We start from the raw sequence: 11,755 nt of genomic DNA, 5'->3' as shown, positions 1-11,755 counted from the left end.
CCATTGAGATTAAGGTCTCAAGCTCTACCGACTGAGCGAGCCAGGACAGGATTGATGTTGGTTAATTTATCATTTCATACTCAGTTTAATTCAGCTGAAACGGCAATTTTCAAAAATCTCGTTCATTCCTCCCCATTGCAAATAACATTTTTCAAGTCTTATCAATTTTCAGATTTATTCCTTCAGACCATTACAATCCATTTAGGCCTTGCCCCGGGATTTACGATTCTCTGTTAATATTTTCATATTTTGACCCTGATCCTTAGGTCGCCGAAGCGATTCCCAGACAATCTGGCAGACTGCAAATCAATCGAGAAAATACCTCAGGAAACCAAATCATTTCTGATTAGAGTGTAGGGAATCCCATCTGCTGAAGAGATACAGTCCTCACCATCAACACTTTCTTTGTTCTACCTGCCTACAAAGTTTACCACTTCTCATATTCGAGGCAGGAATTCTGACTATAAAATGTTTTAAAAACAGGAACAATCTTCTGAAGCCATTTCCAATTTGAATTAGAATGTTTTACCTTTTCACACGGTAACAGCCGTTCCTGAGGAAGGAGTTTCCATGAGCTATGTCCCAGGTATGGGCAGGAAGCCGCTGACTGAAACCGCAGTGGCCCCTTTCTGTTGGCAGCGGGGGCTTGTAGAGAGTGGGGTGACATTCTGCCGCACGTGACCGTTTCACTCACTGCGGACTCAGGGTCAATCATGGATGGGTTCTCGTGGTTGTATTGTCAGAAGATAGTCGGTCTCAATACTTAGAGTCATAGAGTTATAGAGATGTTCAGCTCTGTGCTGTTAATCGGCTAGTAGAACCAACATTTCGACGAAATGCTCTGACCATTTGAGACACAGCAACTGGCAGCAAAATTGTGCGTGTACACATCCAAACGCACAGCGCTCGAGAGGACAGCAAAAGTTCTTGTTGAAAAGTTCGGTGACGCGAGGAAGATGGTTTGCAGACTTTTCCTCACCTGTCTGGGTGACATTCTCAGCGCTGCAGAGGTTCCTGTGAAGCGCTGCCCTCATATTTTGGTACGAATTCATTTGGTTTCATTCCCGCTGCTTCCGTTTGTTGGGATTGCAGATTGGGTCCAACGGACAGGAATAATGTGGACAGCAGTAGTTCTCATTATTTTAAGAATCAGTTGCTCATGTTCCCGTGTTTACCGCAGAGAGGGTGAGAGACCCGAGGAGTAACAAACACACCCATAAAACAATATCAGGACCTGTGTAGTTCTGTCATAAAAAGTTGCCTGCTGTTGTTCTATTGCAAAGTTGGGTTTCAAACCCACGACGCAATATAGATTGGACCCTAAACCCAGCACATTTAACCTCTCTGGATTAGCGGTGCTGGAAGAGCACAGCAGTTCAGGCAGCTTCCAAGGAGCAGTAAAATCGACGTTTCAGGCAAAAGCCCTTCAGGGAATCCAGGGTTTCACCCGAAACGTCGATTTTACTGCTCCTCGGATGCTCCCTGAACTGCTGCGCTCTTCAGCACCACTAATCCTGAATCTGGTCTCCAGCATCTGTATTCATTGTTTTTACCTACATTAAACCACTCAGCGACGCTCCCTGACGATAACTAAGCGCCAAAACTATCAAGACTAATGTTTCAGCATCTCTTCACTTCGGGCAATTTCCCCTGGCACTTTCTTTGAATACGTTCGCATAATTTAAAAAAAATTACAACGATTTGAAAGGTTTGCACAGTGTGGACATTAGCGAGAAGCTGAATATTCTTCGACAGTTTTCCACGGAGCTTCAGGCCTGAGGGATGTACTTGGAAAAGTTTACAAAATCATGAGGTAGACGAGCAGAGAACATAGTCAATCTACACTTTTTCAGAAGTCACGTGAGTTTAAAGCGAGATAGCATAGGTTTAATGTGAGAGCAGTACAATTTGAAAGGGATGTGAGCGACACTTGTTTTTAATACAGACATTTTTGTGCATGTCGAATAAATTGCCAAATTTAGTGGCAGAGATTGGTGCACTCACAATACTCCAAAGGCATCTAAATGGGTATACAGACAGGAAGTGTTCGGAGAGATAAGGGACAAATATTGGCAAATATGTTTAGATTAGTTACGGTCATCTGTTCAGCAGGTGCAAGTTGGATCGGAAGGTTTGCTTCCGTGCTCGGCAATTCTGTGACACTCCAGTACCTGACAACAGTTTCAATAGACCACTTGCAAAAACGCATGCTGTTTGTTACTAAGTCAGCGTGTTTGAATTTTATTTTTTCTTGAGGCGTAATGTTTTGAAATGACACAGAGAGGAATGTTTTCCAGACATTTACAGACAATGACCATTCTCCTTGATACATTCCCAAGTTCTCCATCAAATAATTTCGTTGACTAAAAAAAACCTCACAAATCGTGTTATCCCCTCAACTCTCCAGTGAATCCAAAAACTGACAGCTCTGAACGTGGACCAGGTGCAAAACTCAAAAGGCAGAGTCATTATCAGACACACAAACTCATTACTTCTGTCTGTGAGGCAGTGCGAGACGTGTATGTCCAGAACTGCTCACACAAATAGTACCGAAGCAATTCCAAACGGAGCTTCCCGACATTCTGGAGATTTAGTGCATTGCCAAGTAACAGAAAGTGCTCAAGTAACATAAAACATAACAGAAAAATGTACCATGCAAAGTGAATATTACCAATTATATTCTCGATTAAATTAGCTCAACAATGCGTTGGTGCCTCCACCTGATCGAGCGAGCTAATCTCCAGCCTCCCTCACCAGAACAGTAATTAAGGAAATGAGAGAAATATAACAACGTTTTACGTTGCGATTGCCCAACTTTTAGCCACAACAACAAAAAACGAGGGAGCAGATTTAGTGCAGGATCTGGCTTCACAACAGCGGTGAAATAACGACGTCCACTCACTTTTAGGGAAAACTGTGAACAGCTCACATTGTCCAGAATATGAATACACAGCGCGGGCTGTTAAGTTCCCATATTCTACTGCTGCCCCGACATTCATACGAAAATGTACCTTTCAAAAAGAGCGTTTGTAGCTGTGCAATGACAGTGGCAGCTGTTTCCCCTCGCTCTTACTGCCGCCCTTGGTCGTGTAGGGGCTGGTATTCTCATCTTACACGCGGTAGTTGAGTGTGCAATTCTCTATTGTGGAAAAGCGGAATGTTTTGGAGCAGAAAGATGTGAAGTTCGGATGCTTCTGGAGTTCTTGTTGAAAAGTTCGGTGACTCGAGGAAGATGTCACCTGTCTGGGTGACATTCTCAGCGCTACAGAGGTTCCTGTGAAGCGCTGCTCTCATGTTTTGGTACGAATTCATTTGGTTTCATTCTCGCTGCTTCCGTTTGTTGGGATTGCAGATTGGGTCCAACGGATGGAATCCGTAGATGAGTGCCCTGCTTTCAGGAATTGTCTGGCTGTCTTCTGCTTGCCCTGTCCTATTATTGTTGTGCTATTCGAGTCGAATGTGTGGCCCTTGCCGTTTGTACGTATTGCTACTAGGGACTGCTGGACTGACGCCCACACAAATTCTTTGCCAAGAACCAATATCCACACACCTTCATTCGCAGATGCATGGCACACAAAGTTCGCAGCGAGGATATGCTTTGATGTAATTTTTAAATCATGCTTCCCTGTATGAAAAACAAATTCTGGAAAACGATATCCAGACTCTTCTGAACACTCGGACTTATGACAGCACAGAAACCGAGAGCCTCATTCAGACAACAACTCACGAGAAAACAAGGCCCAATCCGCATCATGTGCAGGTCAAACGTGGTTGACGAGATTCCATGCAGGGACTGCACGAAACACGACATAGGAGAAAGAGGCTGACAACTAGAGAGCTGCATTCGTAATTTCACCTGGACTGTAAACGCCTCGGACAGCTGTTCCTTGCAGTTATGCACAGAATATTGAATGTCTCTGATTCCAGGGCTTGGAACTCGGATGATATGACCGTCTGCAGCACTGGTTACTTCTTTGTGTGAGGTAACCCCTGATGGAACACATGTAACACTCTATTGCTCATTGAGAAATACATCCAAAATAGGAGTTCATAGCAGCATTTCTGTTGTCTTTCTGGTGCTGTTCCTGACATGCCCTGTGACACAGCACTTATTCTGTGTTTTCTGAGGGTTCAGCACATGCTTCCACGATCGTATTATGGGCAGTAATCTGCATTTTCGCTTCAATAACGGGTGTGTGAAGCGGAGGTCCACCATTCTCGATTCTATTTTTCTCTTCTTATGCGCAACTGCAATACAGTAAAGGATCAATTAATATTGTAAGATGATATACAGAGGCCTGTGAAATACCGAAGTTTTAATGACATTTATGCAATGGTTAGCGATTACCTTGATTCAGGAAATAAGGATGTAAAGTCTGTTTGGCTGGAGTTGAGGAACAGTGAGGAATGAACTCACAAGCATGTGTAGTTTACAAGCCCACTTGCAGAAACCACAAAGCGAAATAAATCGTAGAAGGAAAAAATATTGTGTGTGAGTAACAAAAATGGCAATAGTCATGCATGATGTTAACTTCCCATCTAAAACTCTCGGTTCCATCAGAAAAACGTTTGGAGAAACATAATCAAAAAAATCCCACATGTCCCATAAAACATCACGAGGGATATCTTGGTAATTGATTACTCTACTGGTGACTTAATTTTCCTATTTTCTTGGAAACCATCTCTTTAATTTTCTGCACATCGTTTGCGTTTCTATCGATTTTAATAGTAGCGTGTCTTTTGATTCTTCCCAACAAAGTATATGATCTCGCATTCCCGACATGAAACTGCATCTGCCAAGAATTCTCCAATTGTTGGCGGGAATCCTGAGGAACAGAATGTACATGTATTTGGAAAGACAAGGGCTGATTCGGGACAGTTAACATGGCTTTGTGCGTGGAAAATCATGTCTCACAAATTTGATTGAGTTTTTTGAAGAAGTAACAAAGAGGATTGATGAGGGCAGAGCAGTAAATGTGATCTATATGGACTTCAGTAAGGCGTTCAACAATGTTCCCCATGGGAGACTGATTGGCAAGGTTAGATCTCATGTAACAGCAGTGGACCTAACACCGACCCTTGTGGTACGCCGCCAGTACCTGGACACCAAGAAGAACATATTCCATTAACTACAACACTGTTTTCTATTGGCAAGCCAATTACTGATCAAAGCTGCAATCTCTCCCACAATTCCAGTCCAACGCATTTTGTATAATAGCCTATTGTGGGGAAACTTATCGAACAACTTTCTGAAACCCATATACATCACATCAACCGGTTTACTGTCATCTCCCTGTTTGGTCACTTTGTCAAAAAAATCAATACGATTCGTTAGGCAAGGCATACCCATCACAAAACCGTGCTGACTGTCCCTGATCAGATTATTCTTTTCTAGATGGTCCTAAATCCTATCTATAATAACCTTTTCCAACACGTTACCAACAACTGCAGTGAGACTCACTGGTCTGTAATTAACAGGGTTGTCTCTACGACACTTTGTGAACACGGGAACAACGTATGCTATGCTCCATTCCACAGGAACTATTCCTGTAGACAACATTGATTTGACGATCGACGCCAAAGGCTCATCAATCTCTTCCCTTGCTTCCCAGAGGATACTAGGACAGATCCCATCCAGACCAGGGGACTTGTCTGTTGTCACACTCTGCAGTATTTCTATCACCTAATCCTTGTGAACCTCAATCTCTCGTACTCTGGACGCAAGTATCTCAGTATCTTCCTCGCCAACATTTTCATTTTCTATAGGGAACACTGTCGAAAAATATTTATTTAGCGCTTCCCCAATCTCCTCTGACTCCACACACAACTTCCCATTATTATCCTTGATTGTCCCAAATTTAACTTTCGTCATTCTTTTAATCCTGACATACCTATGGAAAACCTTAGGGTTAACCCTGATCCTATCTGCCAACAACTTCTCATGTCTCCTCCTGGCTCTTCTCAGCTCTCTGTTTAAATCTTTCCTGATATCGTTGGAACCCTCGAGAGCTCTAACTGAGTTTTCACATTTTGTCCTAACATAAGACTTCTTGTTCTTCTTGACCAGGGATTCCACTTCCTTAGTAAACCACGGCTCACGCGTTCTATATCTTCCTCCCTGCCTGACAGGTACATACTTATCTTGGACACACAGGAGCTTTTCCTTGAATAAGCTCCACATTTTAATGTGCTCACCCCCTGCAGTTTCCTACCCCATTCTACGCTTCCTAAATCTTACCTAATCTTCCTAAATCTTGGGACTTGTGCCTCACAACACACTTCACATTCAACAACCAGATATACGAACAAATCAACGGAACACCCATGGGCTCACCGATCTCGGGACTCATAGCAGAAGCAGTAAAGCAAAGGTCAGAGCAGTCTTACCGCAAATTCAACTCAAACACTGGTTCAGATACGTGGATGACACCTTTGTAATCATTAAAAACACGGAAATAGAGAAAACACACAGGATCATCAACTCCACACTCACAGGAATCCGATTCACCAGAGAGGAAGAATAGGGCAGCCAACTCCCATTCCTAATCGTGATGGTACAGAGAACAACTAACGGAGAATTCACCACAAAGGTACACAAGAAAGCCACACACACAGACCAAGTCCTGAATTATGAGAGCAACCACCCCAACATACACAAACGAAGTTGCATCAAGACACTATTCAAAAGGGGCACAACACACTGCAGCACACCAGAACTGCAAAAAGAGGAAGAGGAACACCTATACAAGGTATTCGCCGAAAACGGATATCCTCGCAATTTTATCAACAGATGCCTAAGGGATAGACCACGGAATGAGGACATGCCACAACCCAAAGGACTAGCCACACTACCACACATCAAGAACATCTCCGAACTGACAGCCAGAATACTGCGACCACTAGGACTCTTAACAGCACACAAACCAACAGCCACACTCAGACAACAGCTTACCAGAACTATGGACCCGATACCCAACATGAGAAAAACTAATGTAGTATACAAAATCCCATGCAAGGACTGCACAAAACATTATATAGGACAAACAGGAAGACAGCTAACGATCCGCATCCAGGAACACCAACTAGCCACGAAACGATGCGACCAACTATGCGTAATCGACACACACACAGACGACAAGCAACATGAATTCGAGTGGGACAACACTACTATTATAGGGCAAGCCAAACAAAGAACAGCCAGGGAATTCCCAGAAGCATGGCAGTTATCCACAAACTCCATCAACAACCACATCGACTTGGACCCAATATACCAGCCACTGCAGCGGAGAGCTGAAACTGACAACAGGAAGCAGCAACGACAGGCCACTATAAATGACGCAGGAAACAACACAGAAGCGCTTCACAGGAGGCTCCCAAGCACTGAGGATGCCACCGAGACAGGGGACATTTCCAACAAAACCTTCCAGCTCGGCGAACAGAAACACATCATTGTCTTGAGTGTTCCAGAGTTTTTCATTGTCCCAGAGTCCAGATGAAGTTTGCATTCCTCACGTACGTGAGCGAGAATGATTTCAATGTCTCAGATCAGTTCCTGTCCCGAGAACATCAGAGTCAATGTCCCGTCCTCTACTCGGTCCGACAGTTCACACTTCTTCATTCTCCCCTGATTCCATTTCCCAAAGAGTTTCTCAAGATTTACAAAGCTGGAGCCTAAATTATATGGTTTGCTTCCTAAACATTTTTTCAACTGCCAACTGACAATATTTTCACAGTATCTCTTCACAATCCTCTGGCTTGCACCATGTCCAGGGATGAGAAGTCCCGTTTAGTGGAGAGATTCCCGAGGCTGATGAGTTTCACTTTGGAACAAAAATGGTTAAGTTGCGATTTCCTGCGGTTGTTTCTAATGATGGGAGAGGGAGCGGTGGGGAATGAGCACTTTGACGAGCAGGAGGAAGTGTTGCCACTGACCCAAGTCAGAGAACAGTGGACAGGGATGAAAGGAATCTAATGAAAAGCAGCACTTCTGCTCAGGATGTTCAATAACAGCTGCAGAAACCCGATGTGTCGAGCAGTGTATCTGGAAAGAGAAACAGAGATAATGTTTTAAATATGGAACATTTCTGATGTGGAACTCGAGTTTCCCAAGTCTAATCAAATTACCGGCCTGGTTCACAAAATAGTTTTTCTGAACTTTGAGCGAAAATTGTACCAGCAGGAAAGCATTCATAACGTAGTCAGCAGGATTCGAACCTACGTGGGAAAACATCCAATGGATTTCTAATCCATCGCCTTAACCACTCGGCCATGACTACAGACGGCTCAGGTGCGTTGAGCATTGACCATATCAGCCGTGATCTCATTGAAAGCTACCGTTGACTTGATGAGCGAAATGCTCCCATCTCCTTTCATACCTTTGCTGTCATTTGTAAGCTGCGAGACACCAATGTAAAAGAAGAAAAGCACAAAGGTAGGAAAAGATATTTGCCGGCAAACTGAGTCAAAATTATTTTTTGAAAGGAAAATCACACTTGGCAATTTGCCATATCTCTTTGCGAACATGACCAGCAGAAGTAAGCAAGGGAGCTATTGATCTGAGTATTCTCGGATCTGAAGCAAACAAAGGTTAGTGACATATTCATTTCTTTTTCTGGCGAACGAAATGATCTTTCCTGATGGTTACAATGAAAGAGATGGTTCCCAATAAAAGACAGAGATTAATTCGCATTTAGATATATTTCAATGTGACACGATTCATTTTCAGTCCCTAATTACCCCAGAGATGGAGGAGGTGAGTTACTTTTCTTCACTCTTCAACTCCTCAGCACGGAGGTACAAACATGAAACCGCTAGAGATGGACTTCTTGAATTGGGAACCAGAGACACTGAAGAAACTAGGCAAAAGTGAGGACTGCAGATGCTGGAAACCTGACTTTAGATCAGAGTGATGCTGGAAAAGCACAGCAGGTCAGGCTGCATCCGAGGAGCAGGAGAGTCGACGTTTCTGTTGCCAGTCATGCTCCGCTGCACAAACAATTTTCGTTTTTGGCTCAGATTTCCAGCACCTGCAGCTATTTGTTTTATGTTAACCTTCATAATGTTTTGGACAAAACCAATGACCTGCCAGCATCGGAAAATCGGCAGAAGTACTGGTACACCGATATGTTTGCTGAACAATACAACCATTCCATGAGCGGGAATACGATCCGGGCCACGGTGCTGAGAGTACCGAATCCTCACAAGTAAATAACAAGACAAGGCGATAGATACTATCGTATTTGGTGTAAATAAAACACCCTGTCTGAACATTTTCGTTGCAGATTTTTTTCAAATTGTCTTCGAAGATTTACAAAGTGGGAAAAGGCCATTCCGCCCGTGTGCATTGCGGCTAATCAGAGAGCCATGTATTCCAGTCGCAGTTTCGAACTTTGGCCCAAGGTCTCGTGTGTTCTCATGTTTCCAGGTCAAATGTCAATGAGGTTATCCTATGTTCTTACATTGCACAATAATGGGACAGAAGTATAACGAATTGTAACTCTTTTGAGGATCTCATGCTCATTTTCACCCATAGAGGGAGACACACCAGAAGATACCGCCAAACTGGAATTTGAAATGGACAATAGGACAAATGCAAGCTTTACATGCGGAAGCACAGAGGAGATGTCCCGAGAGAACTTTACAGGGGAGCGTCAACGTATACCACGGTTAAAGCGAAACATCCCCCCTCGAGTCAGGTAAGACTCGAACCGACAATCTTCTGATCCGAAGTCAGACGCGTTATCCATTACGCCACTGGCCCAAGAGACAAGCCTGCGCTTGGCAGAATGTCGATATGTAATGCCATGGGCTTTCACGGAATCAGAATTAAAAAGGTGAACAAGCACCGAAGATAATCACCAACATTGCTTCACTTCGAAGTTTCCAATTTGTGAAGCAGTGCTTTTCAATGGCAAAGGAGAAACATTTGTCCTCAGTTGCCTGCTTCAGGGTCGCGTCCTTCTCGGCTGGACGTTTCCATCGTTTTATTCATAGTCACGACGCGATTTCATGATCCACTCCAGTGAAAAAGTGTCATGGTGTCGTCCAAACAAGACCCTGCAGAAACTCAGCGAGAAACCTCTGGTCATTTCGAGCTCAGGATGTGGAATTAGACGAGATGCGTGACACCTTTTATTGGCGCCGCCACTTCACTGAAATTAGCGGCTCAAAACGAGCCATTGTAAGCATCAGCTTGATTTGTACCTTCCTGCAGTGCATTTGCTAAACAAAATCAGATCGCTCCCATCCGGCCCAGCTGACTTATCTATTTTCACACTCTGCAGTATTTCTAATATCTCTTTCTTGTGAACCTCAATCTCTTCTCGTCTAGACGCAAGTAGCTCTGTATCTTCCTCGCCAACATTTTCATTTTCTATAGCGAACACTGTCGAAAAATATTTAATTAGTGCTTCCCCTATCTCCTCTGACTCCACACACAACTTCCCACTATTATCCTTGATTGTCCTAAATTTAACTCTCGTCATTCTTTTATTCCTGACATACCTATGGAAAGCCTTAGGGTTAACCCTGATCCTATCTGCCAACAACTTCTCATGTCTCCTCCTAGCTCTTCTCAGCTCTCTTTGTAGGTGTCTCCTGATATCGTTGGAACCCTCGAGCGCTCTAACTGAGTTTTCACATTTTGTCCTAACATAAGACTTCTTGTTCTTCTTGACCACGGATTCCACTTCCTTAGTAAACCACGGCTCACGCATTCTATATCTTCGTCCCTGCCTGACAGTTACATACTTATCTAGGACACACAGGAGCTTTTCATTGAAAAAGCTCCACATTTTAATGTGCTCACCCCCTGCAGTTTCCTACCCCATTCTACGCTTCCTAAATCTTACCTCATTGTATCGTAATTTCCCTTCCACCAGCTGAAACTCTTGCTCCGTGGAGTACACCTATCCCTTTCAATCACGAAAGTAAACCTGAGAGAATTGTGATCGCTGTCTCCAAAGTGCTCACCTACTTCCGAATCTAAAACCTGGCCAGGCTCGTTACCCATTACTAAATCGAAAGTGACTTCGTCCCTTGAAGGCATGTCTACGTACTGTGTCAGGAAGCCCTCCTGCACACACTGGGCAAAAACTGACTCATCTATAGTGGCGATTTCCTGCGGTTGTTTCTAATGGTGGGAGAGGTAGCGGTGGGGAATGAGCACTTTGACGAGCAGGAGGAAGTGTTGCCACTGATCCGAGTCAGAGAACAGAGAACAGGGATGAAAGGAATCTAATGAAAAGCAGCACTTCTGCTCAGGACGTTCAATAACAGCTGCAGAAACCCGATGTGTCGAGCCGTGTATCTGGAAAGAGAAACAGAGATAATGCTTTAAATATGGAACATTTCTGATGAAGAACTCGAGTTTCCCAAGTCTAATCAAATTACCAGCCTGGTTCACAAAGCAGGTTTTCTGAACTTTGAGCGGAATTTGCACCAGCAGGAATGCATTCATAACGTAGTCAGCAGGATTCGAACCTACGTGGTGAAACCCCAATGGATTTCTAATCCATCGCCTTAACCACTCGGCCATGACTACAAACAGCTCCGGTGTGTTGAGCATTGACCAAATCAGCCGTGATCTCATTGAAAGCTACCGTTGACTTGATGAGCGAAATGCTTCCATGTCCTCTCCCACCTCTGCTGTCAATTGTAAGGTGCGAGACACCAATGTAAAGGAAGAAAAACACAAAGTTAGGAAAAGATATTTGCAGCCAAACTGAGTCAAAATTATTGATTGAAAGGACAATCC

General features: G+C 43.8%; 2 non-coding genes across 2 annotated transcripts; both read right to left on the bottom strand.

Moving 5' to 3' along the window:
- Nucleotides 1-8,193: 8,193 nt before the first annotated feature.
- Nucleotides 8,194-8,276, bottom strand: trnas-aga (transfer RNA serine (anticodon AGA)). Its single transcript has one exon. It is a non-coding gene; the product is annotated as a tRNA-Ser (tRNA).
- Nucleotides 8,277-11,460: 3,184 nt separating this feature from the next.
- Nucleotides 11,461-11,542, bottom strand: trnas-aga (transfer RNA serine (anticodon AGA)). Its single transcript has one exon. It is a non-coding gene; the product is annotated as a tRNA-Ser (tRNA).
- Between the last annotated feature and the right edge of the window lie 213 nt (nt 11,543-11,755).

This window comes from Chiloscyllium plagiosum, unplaced genomic scaffold, assembly GCF_037043375.1.
Source record: "Chiloscyllium plagiosum isolate Xiang-an unplaced genomic scaffold, Cpla_swu_hap1 HiC_scaffold_14, whole genome shotgun sequence".
NCBI lineage: Eukaryota > Metazoa > Chordata > Chondrichthyes > Orectolobiformes > Hemiscylliidae > Chiloscyllium > Chiloscyllium plagiosum.
This window is presented reverse-complemented; position numbering and strand designations above follow the sequence as displayed.